This window comes from Eretmochelys imbricata, chromosome 7 (assembly GCF_965152235.1).
Source record: "Eretmochelys imbricata isolate rEreImb1 chromosome 7, rEreImb1.hap1, whole genome shotgun sequence".
Lineage (NCBI taxonomy): Eukaryota > Metazoa > Chordata > Testudines > Cheloniidae > Eretmochelys > Eretmochelys imbricata.
The window spans coordinates 61,825,820-61,844,455 of NC_135578.1; the positions used below are offsets into that span (position 1 = coordinate 61,825,820).

Consider the following 18,636-nt stretch of genomic DNA (forward strand, 5'->3'; position numbering starts at 1 on the left):
TGAGCTACACAGAGTACTTCCTTATGTCTGGGAACGTTACTCAGAGTGTCACAGCTAAACACAAGACCAAACAGATAGTTCAGTATAAGTAGTGGGAACATATTCTTAGGGACCATTCAAGATGAAGTGGTCTGTTAACACCCCAGTAGTTATAGGACAAAAAGGGGGTTAGTGGGTTACAGATTCTTATAATATGTCATAAAACCAGTGTCTTTATTAACCCCATGATTTTTAGTGTCTAGCAAAGTTATGAATTTAAGCTCCCAGGCTCATCTGTTAAAATTGTTATGCTGATTTCCTTTGAGGATGGGGATTGAGAGATATAGAGTGATCACTTTGTGAAACTTTAGATCACTCAGATATAGAGTGATCACTTTGTGAAAAGTGTTAAGCCACAGGTGATAGTGTTTTTGACTTATCATTTTCCTGTACGAGTTCATTTGAGAATGTAGTGATTGTGTGGTTTCATCCACATAGTTTTTTGAGGGGAATTTAGTGCACTGGATGAGGTACACGACATGTTGTGATGGGCATGCTTAGAACCCATGGATCTTGTGGTGGGTGTTGCTCATTTAGCAGTGGAGATATGTCTGCAGGTTTTGCATCTGTTGTTCTGGCAAGGTCTGGTGCTGCTTTGAGTTGGTGTGCCTTGGTTTGTGGGGGGCTTGCTTCTGCTGGGGAGAGTTTGGGTTGTTTGAAGGCCAGAAGGGGGTGTTTGGGAAAGATTTCTTTCAGGATGGGGTCCCCATCAAGTTTGGGTTGTAGTTGTTTGATGATATCCCTTATGGGTTCCAGTGTGGGTTAGTAGGTGACAACTAGGGGTGTGCAGTCAGAGGGGGTTTATTTCTGTGTTGAAACAGGTTCTCTCAGGATATTTGGGTGGCCTGTTCCATGATGTGGTCTACTTTTCTGGTGAAGTGTCCTTGTTTGATGAAGGCGGACTTGAGTGTGTTAACATGTATGTCCCAGTCTTTCTCCTTGGCGCATATTCCATGGTGTCAGGGTGCCTGGCTGTAGATAACAGATTACTTGGTGTGTTTGGGATGGTTACTGCATCCATGAAGATGAGTGTTTCTGAGAATAACTCACCACACTTGCAGGACATCCAAGATTTTTACTGAAGGTGGCTTAGAATTTCATATTAATCAAACCTTTCATCTTCTAATTTTTTCCCCCAAACTGCACAGAACTAGTCAAGAAGTGGTAACTTGGTCAGCTGTTCATACTTTTTCTAATCATTATGCTGTGGTACCTGCAGCAATGCAGTTATCTCATCTGTATTGGACTCCGATCTGAACCTCCCACCTCCTTAAAGCGGGTAGTGCTTTGGAGTCATTTGAAGTGGAGCCCCCACAGGGACACTAATCCAATGAGAAGGAGAACTTACTCACCTTCTGCAGTACCCACAGTACAACTTTGAGATGTATTCACCTGTGTGTGCTACACTACCTACCCTCTTTCTTTTCTGCTTCAGTGTCTCCCTTGTGGGTCTTTGTGATGGAGAAGGAACTGAGCGTAGTTTGCTCATGCACCCCATATAACATTGATGCGAGGCACGAGGATATATGGGGTGCATGCGTGGGCTGAACAGGCACTGCTATCAGAAATTTCCAATCAAGGGCACAGCAGTAGGACAACCATAGGGGGACACACCTTGAAGAACGTTGGTTTTTGCATGAGGTGAGTAGCCTCTCCTTATGCTGCCAGAGTTTGCTGAAAAGTGACATTTCTGATAATGGCCATCCTCAAATCAGGAAGAGGTTCACATATACTATCACATATGCCAGCTGAAATAAATACATTTCAACTATATTTCACAATTTACTAATAGCCTCTTGATTTATGATCACTAATTTCTGAACCCAAGTGATATTAATCTTAAATAGTCATGTACTGTATATATACACATTATATGTATGTGCATAATTTTAATAATTCTCAAGCTTTTTTGCAATGAAATTTATAGTTTTAGTTTTGACCTTTTTCTAAATGAATCACGCAACACCTTTTGGAAAATTCATTGCTGGAATATTTCCATTTAGAACATCTACTTGCCAAATGTTGTACTAGTATTATAAAGTGGGTGTAACTTCCTTTGCCAATCATATTAGCTATGCTAGCAGAATGGAATGCTTAAGTACAGGCAGCTGTTTGTTCTTTTAGTCACTGTCTCTAATATGCTTTGCTTGGTTGTTAGTACTTGCACAAATATTTAGCAGGTTAATGTGTCAGTTTCATGTCAGCGATAAAAGTAATTTTGGCAGTCTTTCAAATAAACTTTTCTTTTGTGCCTGAAAGAATCCTGAGTTATAGTTAGTGTTTTAAAATATTTCATACATGGATTACACAAAATACATTTCTAAAATTGTACACAGATATCATGTTATGGAGTATTTTAAAAACACTTTAGGTGTTAATTTATATTTGAAAACTGAAAAACTCTAATAGATCTAAAATCGAAGCCCTTTATTTTGGCTATGTTAACTTTGTTTAACTCAGCCTGTTATAACTAGGGCTTCGGATTTCATGCGGTAACAATATCACAAGACAAAGATACAAGTTGCAGGCATGTTTTGTATTAGCCAAATTTTGCAGCTCTAGATTTCTACGTCTAATTTTTGTTTTAGTGTGGGGAATATCTTATGATCTCTTATTCTACGTACTTAGCTACTGTCCCTTTCACATGGTCATTCTCGTAGGCTCTGGCTTCTTTTCCCAAAATGTCTTAGCTTCAGGGAACCTTGCTACTTTTCCTTCCTTCCTTCCTTCATCAGTTGTGTACTGCCTTGTTGATATATTCCTTGGAATTGTACTGTGAGCCCATTGATCTGATAATTTTTGTCCCATCACTTGATGCTTTGTACTATAGTAATATCCTGTGGAGTTCTATAATTTGGTCTCTCAAAAAAGAAAAGGCGTACTTATGGCATGTTAGAGACTAATTTATTTGAGCATAAGCTTTCGTGAGCTACAGCTCACTTCATTGGATGCATGCAGTGGAAAATACAGTGGGGAGATTTTATATACACAGAGAACATGAAACAATGGGTGTTACCATACACACTGTAACAAGAGTGATCAGGTAAGGTGAGCTATTACCAGCAGGAGAGCGGGGCGGGGAACCTTTTGTAGTGATAATCAAGGTGGGCTATTTTCTTGTTACAGTATGTATGGTAACACCCATTGTTTCATGTTCTCTGTGTATATAAAATCTCGCAGTGGAAAATACAGTGGGGAGATTTTATATACACAGAGAACATGAAACAATGGGTGTTACCATACATACTGTAACAAGAAAATAGCCCACCTTGATTATCACTACAAAAGGTTCCCCGCGCCGCTCTCTTGCTGGTAATAGCTCACCTTACCTGATCACTCTTGTTACAGTGTGTATGGTAACACCCATTGTTTCATGTTCTCTGTGTATATAAAATCTCCCCACTGTATTTTCCACTGCATGCATCCGATGAAGTGAGCTGTAGCTCATGAAAGCTTATTCTCAAATAAATTTGTTAGTCTCGAAAGTGCCACAAGTACTCGTTTTCTTTTTGCGGGTACAGACTGACACGGCTGCTACTCTGAAACCTGTTCTCTTAAGGCTCTCAAAATTAGGACAACTGTTTACCTGTTTGTCCATCACCTCGTTAGTCCACTAGCATATAAAAATCCCAAAAGATTAAAAATCTGATACTGTTTTAAAAAAGAAAATATGGAGTGCACAACAGTTGTGACAGATACTCATACTTGTAGTCATTCCGTATATCTCCTCCAGTATGACTACCCTTTCAGAGTAGTCACATTGCGATCAACAGAGGTGTGCACAATCTTTTTTCCATGATGTTGCAGTAGGGAATGCAATATATCATAATAGAAACATTTCACATCCCCAGGTAGGTTGTGCGCTGTACATTCCAAAGAGCTTATTACCACTATGATAAGCATTCATAACTTCCATTAATGTTAATTGGAGTTATCCATGCACATCAAGAGGATAGATCCTTACTGAAGTAATGGGATTAACTGAGCTGTGTTTGGTTCATTAATTACTGAAATGTGGTCATTAGACTCAAAAAAGAAAGAATTGCTGTCACGTACTAGTGGACATTGTATTGCTCATTGATTTGCTGAGGCAGAGGTGATTAGCAGAACAGTTAATTTTTAGAAATTTAATGTAAGAGGTGTGATGAGTGTATGTCTATGAAAAAATCAAAACTCAGTAATTCTGAGAGAAGTGATTTAAAGGGAAATCTAATTTGTATAGTTTAAAAAAATTAAATGTGTGTTTTATCAACGTCTCTGAAGAAAAATCTCACTTATCTGGCAGCCATTTTGGAATCCAAGATTATCATGTCAGTCTAATGGAGAAGTATTCATCAATGTCGTCATCTTTATTTTATTGGTTTAGGGTGCCAGCTGTCACTAAGAAAGCCATTGTGGAGCTTCTACCTAACACCCTCCCACCCCCCCAAAAACCCCTCTTGAGTCTAATGATCTTGCTATCTGTTAACCTTGTGTCCAGATTTCCTTTTCTGTGTAGGTTTATTGAGATAGTTGTGATGGAGTATCCGGAATCCTCAGATATCCTTGTTTTGAGTCAGCCTGCTTTCAGATTTGCGTATGGAGTGTAAGATCTGTACTAATAGGTTAGGTTGCTCAGGGACCCTTTAAGAAAATGCTCTGCCAACAGCCCATCTTTCTATTTGATTGAGGAAAGCATAAGTGTTTCTACTGATTACAACTGTAGCACTTTATTTGAGCATGAGCTTGAGCTGTAGCTCACGAAAGCTCATGCTCAAATAAATTGGTTAGTCTCTAAGGTGCCACAAGTACTCCTTTTCTTTTTGCGAATACAGACTAACACGGCTGTTACTCTGAAAACTGTAGCACTGTCTCTGAGAGAGAGGGGCTCATAGGTAGACTAGTCCCAGGCTATAGAGGACTTTTTAGGTGAAAACTAACATTTTAAATCTGTCTGGGATAGGTAACCAGTGCTTCAAGACGTTGCAGTAGTCCAAACATGAAGTTGCATAGGTGAAAGTAGTAATGTCCGCATCCAAATGAGCATTGCCTTCTGGCCACGCGTAGATGGCCAAATGCCACATTAGTGGTCGTCTTCTATCCTGCACTTCTCCTGGATACTCATTTAGCAGCTGAGAGTAAAACTTGATTTTTCCATCTCCAGTGGGCAAAAAGAAAACACATTTCTTTCACATGTGTATCTTGCTACAATTATACATTTTTTGTCACTAAACTACTGTAATAAACTCTTTTTATGGGGCTCTGCTTTGGTACCATTCAAAAGCAGAAGTTTGGTGCAGAGCACAGCTGCCCCTTGTATTAAACGGTACCTTATTCAGACAGCACAACACACACCAGTGCTCTGTAGTTTTCACTGACTGCCTTGTTTGAGAAGATTTTAAGGGGTTGGTTTTGAGCTGGAAAGGCCTAAATCATTTGGAATCGGTCACTTGAGAGATAAGCTGTCTCTCTTTGTGATATCGCCAGTTGTGATCAGCAGAGGCATTCTTGCTAACACTGTCAGTGTAAAAGGGAGGAGATTAGTGGCTAGGAACATTCTCTGGATCTCAATCCCCACACATTTGGCTGCATTGTTCAACCTTACAAGTACACTTCATAGCTCACTTTTTTCTGAGACTTTTGATAGAGGGATGTATTGAGAGACACTGAGATACTGTATTGATCAGGGCCTTATAAATACTGTTTTAGATAGTTTTGGCTGGTTGGATATGGCAGTTATTACTTATTGTCGGTGAGTATTACTCTAGTTATAGTAGATTTGGCTGAGCATGTTTTTTAAATTTGATGTTATTTGATAGGTACTTTATACTTTATTATAAGTTTAGTTTATTATCGGATATTCTTTTCTGTTTAGAAAAGATTGACTCCAAATGCTTAGAATTACAAATCTTTTCCAAAAGGGAGAGTTATTTTGTAAGTAAGTAAACTCAATTTATTCATGTCTCAATACTGGTGACATCCTAGCAGAATTTTTGGAAGCCTTCTTGATCCATTGCTAACTTTACACGCTCAGCATCAGGAATCAGGGCCTGCAGCAGAGCTAGTATATGGACAGCCTAATGAGCGCAGCTCGCCTATAGTAAGCTGCCTGACTGGCAGAGCTAGTTCTAGGCATAAGCAGACTAAGCAATTGGCTAAGGCTCTGAGCAGCTCAAAGAGGCTCCTATTCACTTTTTATTATGCGTTGTGTCAAGGAGGGGGCCCCAAAATATTTCTACTTAGGCCCCCAATGGGCTAGCACCACCTCTGCTGACTAGCTACATGGTCTGATCGGTTAGAAGAGTCAGCAGACTCGCCATTAAGCCCAGCAGCATAAGCAGCTGCTTAAAGCATTTGCCCATGGCTGCAATAGCTCCTGATTGTTTCCACCATATTTTGTCCTGCTTCTGTCTTGGCCTCAGACTTGTCCCTGCCTTGCCTCTTTCCAGGCTCTGTGCCTCGGTTCTGATTGGTGACTTCTGACTCAGGCTCAGGTGCTTGGCTCTACCATCTGGCTTCTGACTCTGGTTCTGACTCTTAGTTCAAATTTCTGACTCTGGATCTGACCCTTGGCTCTGGCATCTGGCCTCAGACTCAGGCTCTGACCCTTGGCTCTTGTTCCTGGCTACTGACTCCAGCTGTAAGTGCTAGGCTTGATTTCTGCTCCAACTCTCGGCACAACCACCCACATACCAGTCACTGAAACTCAGCAGCTGACCTTCCGGTGATCTTCCACATGCCATCTATCCATCTCTTCACTGCCTGTCCCCTGATTCAAGGACCTGCCACCATTCCTTCCATGATATCTTTCTCAAGGTTATTTCCATCTGTACACCTGATGTGATTCCTGTAATATTTCTAATTTCTGTCCAAGAGCTACTCAAGAGTCTTTCCCAGCACCACATCTGAAAGGCTCCAATTTTCTTCTTGTCAGCAGCATTAATTTCCCAGGATTCTCATCTATAAATCACTAGTCAAACCTTTGTATATTTTGAGATGCCACAATGATTCCACACTTTTGTAAGGGAGACCATGGCTGAAGGAGCCATCCCTAGTTATCCTCCAATTTCTTTAAAACAGTCTCCTTGGTTGAATATGTATGATCCCACGTAATTAAATTAAACAGCTGCCTCTATAGTTTGACGGCTAATCATGATGTCCACTTATGTCCTATTATAATTGATTGTGTCAACATACACACATTTTATTTTTGCCAAGTTCAGGGATAGTCCCTATTCCTCACTGTTTTTGTGGACTCCAACATTTGTTTCACTGCACTGATGTTTGAGGCAAAGAATGTGGCACCCATGGCTGTGAGTTATCCCGTTGCCACCTGTCTCCAGCATGAGGGAGTCTTGCCTTTGCCAGCTGAGTGTAAACTTCCTAAGCCTGTCAGCCACTCAGGTCTTCCGTTGCCCTGAGATGCAATAGATTGACAATAGATGCACCCCAGCTCCCGAGTCCCTTCAAAATGTCCCCCAGAGGAATCCAGCCCTTGATCTCTGGTTACCTGTATAAATCCAGATCATAGAATCATAGAATATCAGGGTTGGAAGGGACCCCAGAAGGTCATCTAGTCCAACCCCCTGCTCGAAGCAGGACCAATTCCCAGTTAAATCATCCCAGCCAGGGCTTTGTCAAACCTGACCTTAAAAACCTCTAAGGAAGGAGATTCTACCACCTCCCTAGGTAACGCATTCCAGTGTTTCACCACCCTCATAGTGAAAAAGTTTTTCCTAATATCCAATCTAAACCTCCCCCACTGTAACTTGAGACCATTACTCCTCGTTCTGTCATCTGCTACCATTGAGAACAGTCTAGAGCCATCCTCTTTGGAACCCCCTTTCAGGTAGTTGAAAGCAGCTATTAAATCCCCCCTCATTCTTCTCTTCTGCAGACTAAACAATCCCAGCTCCCTCAGCCTCTCCTCATAAGTCATGTGTTCTAGACTCCTAATCATTTTTGTTGCCCTTCGCTGGACTCTCTCCAATTTATCCACATCCTTCTTGTAGTGTGGGGCCCAAAACTGGACACAGTACTCCAGATGAGGCCTCACCAATGTCGAATAGATGGGGACGATCACGTCCCTCGATCTGCTCGCTATGCCCCTACTTATACATCCCAAAATGCCATTGGCCTTCTTGGCAACAAGGGCACACTGCTGACTCATATCCAGTTTCTCATCCACTGTCACCCCTAGGTCCTTTTCCGCAGAACTGCTGCCTAGCCATTTGGCCCCTAGATCCTCTGCTCCTAAAGAAACAGTGTACTCCAGCTTACCAGTTTGACCATAGCCTACTACTGCTGTATTACACACAGCTCTTGAGTTCAATTATAGTAAAATAAAAGGAAATTTAGTTAAGAAAGAGTAGAGATTCAAAGAGAAACAAGCGTGAGTGGTGGAAACAAATGATTACATACAAAATAAAATCATAAAATGCAAACTAGGGCGTACCCTTAATAATAGTTACCTTTCCTATCGAATAAAGTAGGTTTTCACTCCAAAGTTCGGTCTTTGCAGCTAGAATCCAGACTGTCATGAAGCACCCCCTCTCATCAAGGTAACTCCCCAGGGAATGGATCCAGAGTGTCTTTCTTCACCCGGTGATATATTGAATAGGTCTTTTGTCTTTATTCACAGACAGGGCGATCCCTGCACTGTTGTATCATTTCTTTTCACTTCCAGGAGGTTTCAGTGTTTGTCTTGGATGATTTTTCATGGACTTTTGTGGGTTGGTGGAAAGGTGGACAGTTGAGCAATACATTACATCATTGGCTAGCTGAGGAGGGGTGACAAGTCCCCCCCACTTGAATGGACCATCACTGAAACATATCATTCCCTGGTGACTCACTTTCATTCCAAGACCCTAAGAGCTTAATTTTCAATATAGTTACAGCATTCCTTAAATATTACCTGTACACACACATCGCAATGATTGAGTATCAATGAGGTACAAGCTTTCAGTAAAGACCTCACATGCTATCCTGTAAGGATAAATATCAAGAAAATGGTGTATTATATGTGGTGAGTTTGCCAAGCCTGAGACAGGAGTTGCTTGTAAAGAACATTTAACCCTTTGCCAGTTGACACCAGTGAGCCTCTGTGTCAAGTCATATCATCAGTATTTCTGAAGTCAGTTAAGAGGTGCCAACAATGTAAATCCTACTTCCTTCCACTTTATCAAAATCTTCCTGGGCTTGTCTCATAATAAATTCTGCATACACGTTGGAAAGACTTGGAAACAGAATGCAGTCTTGTTTCACACTATGCCCAGTGAAAAATCACTCATTGTCACACCTGTTGTTTGCACCATGGTCTATTGCTGACAGTAGAGACTTGCAATGAGCTCAGTTTGATGCTTCAGAATCCACATGTCTGCCAGTATCCTCCAGAGACAGTCATGTCATCCTCCAGAGACAGGTATCATACACTTTGGAGCAGTCAATGAAACGCATAGTCAGTGGGTGATTATATGCCCTGCATTTTTCAATGATTTGGCAGCTTGTTCTGGTGGTAGTTCCGCTTCTATCATTCAATTCATGTGATCTTGAATTATGTAGTGCAGCATTATCAGGGAGATGATATAGTAGTTACTGTACTCTGTGATATCCCCTTTCTTTGGTAAGTTAAAGAGTCCCTTCTTCCCATCCGGTCGATTTTGAGTCATCTATATGTTGTGGCAAATTTTTCACATGAGATCAGTACTGTGGTAACCAATTGCTTTAAGCAGTTCTGCTGATCTGTTTTCTACCCCTGGTGCTTTTCCCAAGCTTCATTATCATATTAGAATGCATCCTTTCTCAGGATTGATGTCTCCGGCCCTGTACTCTCTTTTCTGTGCTACTATATTATAAGCGGCATACAGAATGGCAAGTAATTGCTCCACTTACATTTGATAAAATCACCTTCAGTAAGAACTCTGCCATTTTGATCTTTTATTATTTATTATTACTTCATACCTACACTTTTTGCTCAGCCTCTTTTATACCAAATTTCCTGGGTATACAGAGGACAGTACTTTTGCAGGCTTCAAAGGAAATGTAAAGTTTGTTTATTTTGTTTCAGTGAACATACACAGTGTACTGATATACTGGAAACAATAGCTTAGTTTCTCTCCCAACTTAATTGAATTAGTTTCTGCAGTTGAAGGGCTCATATTTAGTTCAAGGAAGTCTAGCGTTATACCAACAGGATGTTCAGGGGAAGCCCACCAAAGGAATTTCTTGAGGAAGTTGCAGTGTTGCACTACTCCCGGACAGAAGTTCAGGCTTTTAACTGGGAGACCAGCTGACTGAACTCTCTCCACAAGTAGCATGTTATTCAAGGGCCAGCTTTCCCTCTCCAGAATGGCATTGTCTTGCAAGGGCCAGTTATCACAATATGCAAGATATACCTGAGAAATTTAGAGTCATTCTATCTGCAAAGCGATAATGCAATATCTTTAGTGACACTTAATCATATGTGCAGGATACTTATGGTTTTGTGCCCTCCCTATTTGAAGGTTATTTACATCTTATCACAACACCATTTTCTTACATGAAAAGAAGTTCTATGTTCATTATAAAATACTCAGTTCCACAAATCAACTGATTTCAATCGAATCTGATAAAGACTACTGATATACCATACCTGGGCTTCATCTTTACATGCCATGGTTTGCCAGCATTCATCAATGCGCTCGAAGTTCCTGTTCGCTGTTTTTGTTCTTTCTGCATGCACTGGAGTGCAAACTGCTGAGCCTCATTTTTGAATGTAGTGGTGTAGGTTGGCAGTCAATAGGTAGGGGTTTTTTTTGCGGGGAATCTAAGAAACTTCAGGAATAAATTGGGACTCCTGTATTATGATATTCTTTCTTTTAGCACTCAGTAACTTTCTAACATCTGGAGTACACTGTATACTGTATATGATCCCTGTGTGGGTTAGAGGGATTTCTGCATCTGAAATTACAACATAGATACCTTCCTAAATGTGCAGTCCGAAGTTTTGCAAAGCTACCCTCCTGTTTTTACTTGTTTCTGAAAGATCAAGATATCCATGCTGATGTTTTTCTAGTTCTAAGTTTTTAATACTGCTATCCCTTGTTCAACCTTGAGTCATTTATTACAATGGTTAATGGATTAGCAAGGAAATTAGGTACAGTTCTTGGATTAAAGAATGTTACTTTTGGCTTTTACTAAAGAAAAACTTCTTTAAAAAGTTGAAGTTGTTATATTGAATGTCATATTTAATTGTAGGAATGACTGTACCCACATTGTTTTCCTACATATATCTCCATAAGCTTTCTAAAATATTAAAATATTAGTTTAGAGTGGGATTTTAACTAATACATTTTGGAAAGTAAGGTATTTATTTTGGCTTGTTAACCACGTCCCCCCCCACCTCCCCGGTCAAAGGATGAACTTTTAATATCACTGATTCTGGAAGGGTTCCTCACTCTGAGCTGCAGTTTCTCTACCTCTGGAGATCAGTGGTGGGTGAACCTAGAGATGTGGCAAATCTGGATACAGGAGTGTGTTTGGGACTGTGGCTGCCTGGGGCACTGCCTAAAATAAGACAAATAGTGGGGGTGACAAATGTGGTAATATAACTGTAAGAAAAGAATTACAGAAGTGTAGGGCTGGAAGGGATCTCGACAACTCATCAAGTCCAGCCTATTGCATTAAGACAGGACCAAGTACACTTAAACCATCCATGATATATGTTTGTCCAACCTGTTCTTAAAAACTTCCAGTGATGGAAATGCCACAACCTCCCTTGAAAGTTTGTGCTAGTGCTTAACTACCCTTCTAGTTAGAAAGTTTTTCCTAATATCTAACCTAAATCTCCCTTACTGTAGATTAAGGCCATTACTTCTTGTCCTACCTTCAGTGGACAGGAAGAACAAATGGTCACAGTCCTCTTTATAACTTCCCTTAACATATTTGAAGACTGCTATTAGTTCCTCCCTCAGTTGTATTTTCTCAAGACCTTTCGTCAGAGGTTAGGTTTTCTAAACCATTTACCATTTTTGTTGCTGCCCTGTGGACTCTCTCCAGTTTGTCCACATCTTTCCTGAAGTGTGGTGCACAGAATTGGACACAGTTCTCCAACTCAGGCCTCACCAGTACCGAATAGAGCGGTACAATTACCTCACATGTCTTACGTACAAAACTTCTGTTAATATACCCCAGAGTGATATTAGCCTATTTCACAACTGCATCACGTTGACTCACATTCAATTTGTGATCCCCAGATCCTTTTCAGCAGTACTACCATCTGGCTGGTTAGTCCTCACTTTATAATTATGCATTAGATTTTTCCTTCCTAACTGAAGTATTCTGCACTTGTATTTATTGAATTTCAGCTTGTTGAATTCAGACCAATTCTCCAATTTGTCAAGGTCCTCTGAATTCCAGTCCTGTCCTCCAGAATGCTTGCAATCCCTCCCTGTTTGGTATCATTTGCAAATTTTATAAGCATACTCTCCATTTCATTATTGAAATCATTAATGAAAATATTGATTTTTACCAAACATTGGACTGTCCCTTTCTAGATACACCCTCCCAGTTTAACAGTGAACCACAGATAACTACTCTTTGAGTAAGGTCTTTCAACCAGTTGTGCACCCACCTTATAGCAAAATAATCTAGACTGCATTTCCCTAGTTTGCTTATGTAAGTGTCATGTGGGACTGTGTCAAAAGCCTTACTAAAATAAAGATATATCACATCGATTGCTTCCTCCCACCCACTGGGCCAGCAGTTCTATCAAAGAAGGATATTAAGGTGGTTTGGCATGATTTACTCTTGACAAATCCATGCTAGCTATTTCTTATAGCCCTATTTATCCTCCGGGTGCTTACAAATTGATTGTTTAATAATCTGTTCCAGCTCTTTCCAAATATCAGAGTTAGACTGACTGCTCTATAGTTCCCCAGGTCCTCTTTGTTCCACTCTTTAAATATAGGTGCTATGTTTGCCTTTCTCCAGTCTTCTGGGACCATACCCAGCCTCCATGAGTTCTCGAAGATAACTAGCTAACGGTTCCTAGACGACTTCAGCTAGTTCCTTAAGTACCCAATTTCATCATGGCTTGCCAACTTGAATACATCTAACTTATCTAAATATTATTTAACCTGATGTTGTTGTTTTGTTTGCATTCCCTTGTAGTTGATATTAATTGAGTTGACTATCTGGTCACCATTAACCTTTTTTAATGAAGACTGAAGCAAGATAGGCATTTAACCTCAACTGTCTTGATGTCCTGAGTTATTAGTGCTCCTTTTCCACTAAATAGAGGAACTACACTTTCCTTCATCTTTCTCTTGCTCTCAATGTATTTAAAGAACTTCTTCTTATTCCCTTCTATGTCTCTTGCTTGATTTAACTCATGTTTTGGCTTAGACTTTTCGTTTTTGTCCCTCTGTTTGAGATAAAAGTCTGTTATGATCTATGTTTGAGCCTGTTGTCTTTTCTTACAGTTAGATCTGCTGTTCCAAAATGATGGTAAAATGAAACAGTTCATCTGGGGGAACCTGGCAGCAGTTAGAATGATGAGATGGTGAATAGCCACTGGTTTGATACTGCAGTGAGGGGCTGCTACCTCCTCTGTAACTTCCAGACATGATCACTCATTAAAGAGAGAGGACACAGAAATATTTGAATGACCTTTATATAGATCCTAGCTTGTCAATTCCCATCATACTTTAATACAATTGTCATAGGCCACACCTGCGTATCAAATATTAAGATAGTTGTAGGTTGTATTATAAAACTCCAAAGGGTACATTCATGTGGCCCTCAGCAACAGCTTATCCACCCATTTTAGCCCAACTTAAAATTGAGATGGTCACATTAACACATAATTTTAAAAAAATTGTTCTTATTAATCACCAGGTTTGTAGAGGGGAAAAGATGGTTATCAGATAATATATCAAGTCCCAACAGCCTTTTCCTGAATATAGGTTATGTCATGTTAATACGGGATGAAGATTTTAAGCATTTTAAAAATAATTAATCTATCAGTCTATAGAAGTTGTTTTGTTAAGACTTGATGTCTGAAGGATTTGGTGTAATTTCCACATGTTTTTCTTGAGATCCTAGTGCTTGAATTACAAGGAAAGCAATTGCCATAATGGTTTAACTACGTTATTTCTGCATGTGCACTATTGCTACCGAAAAAGTTGATGATACAGAATTTGTCATGCTTCCTTACAAATAGTAAAAAAGATTAAATTGTATGTTTACAAGTGTGTGTGTGTGTGTATATGTGTGTGTGTGTGTGTGTATATATATATATACACACACACTTGTAAACATGCAATTTATATATATGCAATAATATATATATTATTACCATAGCACTAAGTTATTCCATGTTTTTATATATATATATATATATATATATACACACACACACACACTAAAATATGGAATAACTTAGTGCTATGGTAATAATAATAACGCTTAGCATTTATGTAGTGCTTTTTAATTTCAAACTGCATTGCAAGCATTAGTTAATCTCTCCATAGCCCTTTGATATAGGAATGTTTTTATATTCCCAAGTCTTCACTGGTTACCTACTAAGTAGCATAACCTACTGAAGTAAAGACAGAATGCTATAGGGCCAAATTATCATGTCATAGTATATTGTTACATCCCCACTGAAATCAGTGAGATACCACTAGTGTGTATGAGAGGAAAATTTAGCTTTTAGCTTATATGAAAGTGGAATACTCTGAGGTGTCTTCTGGAAAACTGAAGATAAGAGTCTAATTTGCTAACTGTTGTCTTTGTAATCACATAGTTCAATCAAACACAGTGGTGTAGCAAATACAATAATTCTTTAGCAGTCTGCTTCCAGGTTACATGCTAACTTTTATAACAATTTGAGTGTTTTAATACTGGAACGTGTCCTTATCTTTGGCTTGATTTACTGTCAGGATCTCTTTTTAATGCAGTTTAGATGGAGCCTTTAACTTTTTTTATTCCTCAGTTGCTTCAGACTTTCTAATGTCTTAGTATTATTTCATCCATTCAGTGCCTGAAGCTACTTTCCTGCTTCTGTTTTATAATAACATTTACAAATCTTGCATGCTATATTGCAAAAATAAATTTGCATTGGCTGTCATTTTATCATCTTGACAGCTTCTTAATCTACTTCTTTCCTCTGCCTCTATAGAGAATAAATAAATGGAATTACATGTTCTTGGAAAATCATGTAATGATATAATTAACGTATTAGTAGAGTGGTTAACAAAAAACATTACATAAAGCTATGTTTCTGTTTTTAACTATTAAGAAAAAAAGCTACAATTTCTAGACCTTTATCGTTTTAGTTTAGTTTGCAGTTTCTTGTGTTTAAATGTGTTTTTGCTTTGCTTTTAAGTTTAATGAATTTATATCTGTGCAAGTTTTTTATTACCACAGATTTTATGCGGTATAGATGATGACTATATGGAGTACCAAAGACCTACTACAGTATTATGATTTTAGCTCCAAACTAATTTACATAGATTTGGTTAAAAATTCAGGCTGAGTACACATAGCACAAAGCATTGAATTTGCAGGATTTACAATTCGCATATTTTGTAGTCAATGAAAGTAAGATATGTGGTCTTTGGCTTTTCCAGTATGGCTGAAAGCAGTAACTTCCCTCAAAACATTTACTATTAGTAGTTACTGAATTGTGCTGTTGATCATACTATGTTTAAATTTAATTTACCGGTAATTCTATAATAGATTAATTGTTTGAGAAATATATTTAATTTAATGTACTATTGAACATATTATGATTGGGATAATCTATGATGGAATTACTCAAAGGAAGAGGAGACTATTTGTATACTTCGTAATTACTCAAGAAGAGAGAAATTCTCAGATGATGCATCTAATAATAGATCATGCAATTTGAATAGTCTGGATGTATCAACCAGAAGTATTCAGGTTAATTACTTAAAAGTATTGGACTTCTTCCAGTATAAGCACAGATCAAATGAATATCTCACAATTTAACAGAGTTTTGGCAACATAGATTATCATTTTATTTCGGGCACTGTTTGTGGACTGCCACTGATTCTGATAGCCGCAGGAATTTGCACAGCTTTGAGAATTAATTCTTTCTTGGTATTTCCTCTGTGTGATGGGTTTTTCTTTTTCTTTGTTTCTCCCCCTTCTTCCCCCCCCATTTTTGTGTCCGCTTTCAACTCTTATTATTCCTCCTCCCCGTACAGCCACCATCTGATACTTAACCCTTGTATCAGAGTAACAGCCGTGTTAGTCTGTATTCGCAAAAAGAGAAGGAGTACTTGTGGCACCTTAGAGACTAACCAATTTATTTGAGCATGAGCTTTCGTAAGCTACAGCTCACTTCATCAGATGCATCTGATGAAGTGAGCTGTAGCTCACGAAAGCTCATGCTCAAATAAATTGGTTAGCCTCTAAGGTGCCACAAGTACTCCTTTTCTTTTAACCCTTGTAGTACAACTTTTCTCAAGACTGATGCTACTCAGCTATAGTAAAAATGGTCAGGTCAGGAAATCTCAGGTTTGTGAATTTGGAGGTAAGGGCAATCCTGCATTTTCATCAAGACCCTTTTCCTCCTTATGAAAAGGCCTTTTGTTAACCACACCATCTGATCTAGAGGACTGAACTGAAAATTAAAGTTCTATAAATGTCACAATCACGTAACAGGTTTTGCTGTTTGATGATCTGAGATTCACCTTGGTCTCTAGCATCTTGTATTATCAAAAAGAGAAAATGTGGAGGATTGTTCCCACCAGATGACGATTTTTTTTTTGTTGGGGGTCCAAATTAATTAGCATTTTGTAAAATTAAATTCTATATTTAATTTTTTTAATGGAAATGCAATATAGGTTGCTATCCTTATCCCTTTTTTACTGCCTCCCTGAAAACAGGGAGTGAGGGGAAAAGAAAGCTAGTTGAAATATTCCCATTTGAATTTCACAATGGGATGACTTCTGGAAGTTGGGTATTTTATTTTATTTTTTTTTAATATAGAGTAAACCTTGTTTCCATATTTTAAAGAATTCTTCAATTTTATTCTCCAACATGCATAATACATTTCCATAAGTGTAATCTGTACTAAATGCCAAATCCACAACTTTTTCAATGACCATGACAGTTTTTGTGTGTCTTATCATTTATTATCATTATTTAACATTCACATTGTGGTTGTGCCTAGAGGCCATCCAGGTTGAGGCCCTGGTGTGCCTGGTTCTGTTCAAACATATACTTAATGACAATCCCTGTACCAAAGAATTTACAATTTAAAAAAACAATGGGGCCCTATTGAAATATGTTCCTTTAGGATCACCATTAATAAATTACTTTGTGCCAAATGGGAAAGGATGAAATATATAGGGACAGCTACTGGAAATTATTCTTATCTCATTCACATCCTGTATTACTCAAGAGTAACTTTACTAAAGTAAATAGATTTACACCAGTGTAAAACTGGACTAATTGAGATCACAGTCAGGTCTGCTGTGCATTCCAACTTTTCAGGCAAAACTGAAAACTACAGTACATCTTAAAAAGTATCTGACTTCAGATGTTTACCTCACATTGCTGAATTCCATGAACTTCTCAAAAATACTAACTAGATCAGGGATATAAATGTCCACAGAAATATTTTTCTTTGGATCTTCTGTGTTTCTTTCCCATATTATTTGTTCTTTATTTTGAAATGGGCTTTTGTTAATCTTTCTCTTTTTGTAGAGATAAAATGAATCCAGTGATGAGCTGCCAAAATCTTATCCGGTTCCCTCCTCACGGGACCCCTGCCCCATCCATGCCCCTCCTCTGTCCCCTGACTGCCCCCGGAACCTGGCAGGCAGGTCTCGTGGGCCACCGTAGTGGGTGCCCACTACGCCCTGCTCCTAAGAGCCAGAGGGCCTTGGCGGGGGGCGAGGTAACGAGTCCTGGCGGTACTTACCTGGGGCGGCTTCCAGGAAGCATCCAGCAGGTCCCTTTGGCTCCTAGGGGCGGGGTAGTGAATCTGTGGGGGGGGAGAGGAGGAGGAGTGGCTGCTCCCTGCACTGATATCACATCAAAAGTGGCGCCTTAGGCGCTGACTCTGTGGGTGCTCCAGGGCTGAAGCACCCACTGGCAGCTCCCCGCCCCATGCCCGGCCCCAGCTCACCTGCACTCCGCCTCCTCCCCTGAACACGCCGCCCTGCTCTGCTTCTCCGCCCTTCCTGCGAATCAGCTGTTCGCGCGGGAAGCCTGGGAGGGCTGAGAAACAAGTGGCGGCTTCACGCTCAGGCCCAGGGAGGCGGAGGTGAGCTGGGGCGCGGAGCGGTTCCCCTGCATGCCCCCTCCCCCCCCGGTTACCTGCTGCGGCGCGGGGGGCACTCCTCACGTGTGCCCCCACCCCAGCTCACCTCCCCGCCGCCTTCCTGGGCCTGAGCGCAAAGCCGCTGCTTGCTTCTCAGCCCTCCCAGGCTTCCCGCGCAAACAACTGATTTGCGGGAAGCAGGGTGGGGGAGCGGAGAAGCAGAGCGGGGTGGGGTGGAAGCGGAGTGGAGGTGAGCTGGGGCTGGGCATGTTGTGGGGCAGAGAGCTGCCGGTGGGTGCTCTGCATCCACCAAATTTTCCCCTTGGGTGCTCCAGCCCCGG

At 40.0% G+C, this 18,636-nt stretch overlaps 1 protein-coding gene across 3 annotated transcripts in view; it reads left to right on the forward strand.

Moving 5' to 3' along the window:
* ADK (adenosine kinase) overlaps positions 1–18,636 on the forward strand; it is a 564,182-nt gene that overhangs the window by 248,506 nt on the left and 297,040 nt on the right. The gene's annotated exons all lie outside the window — the stretch shown is intronic.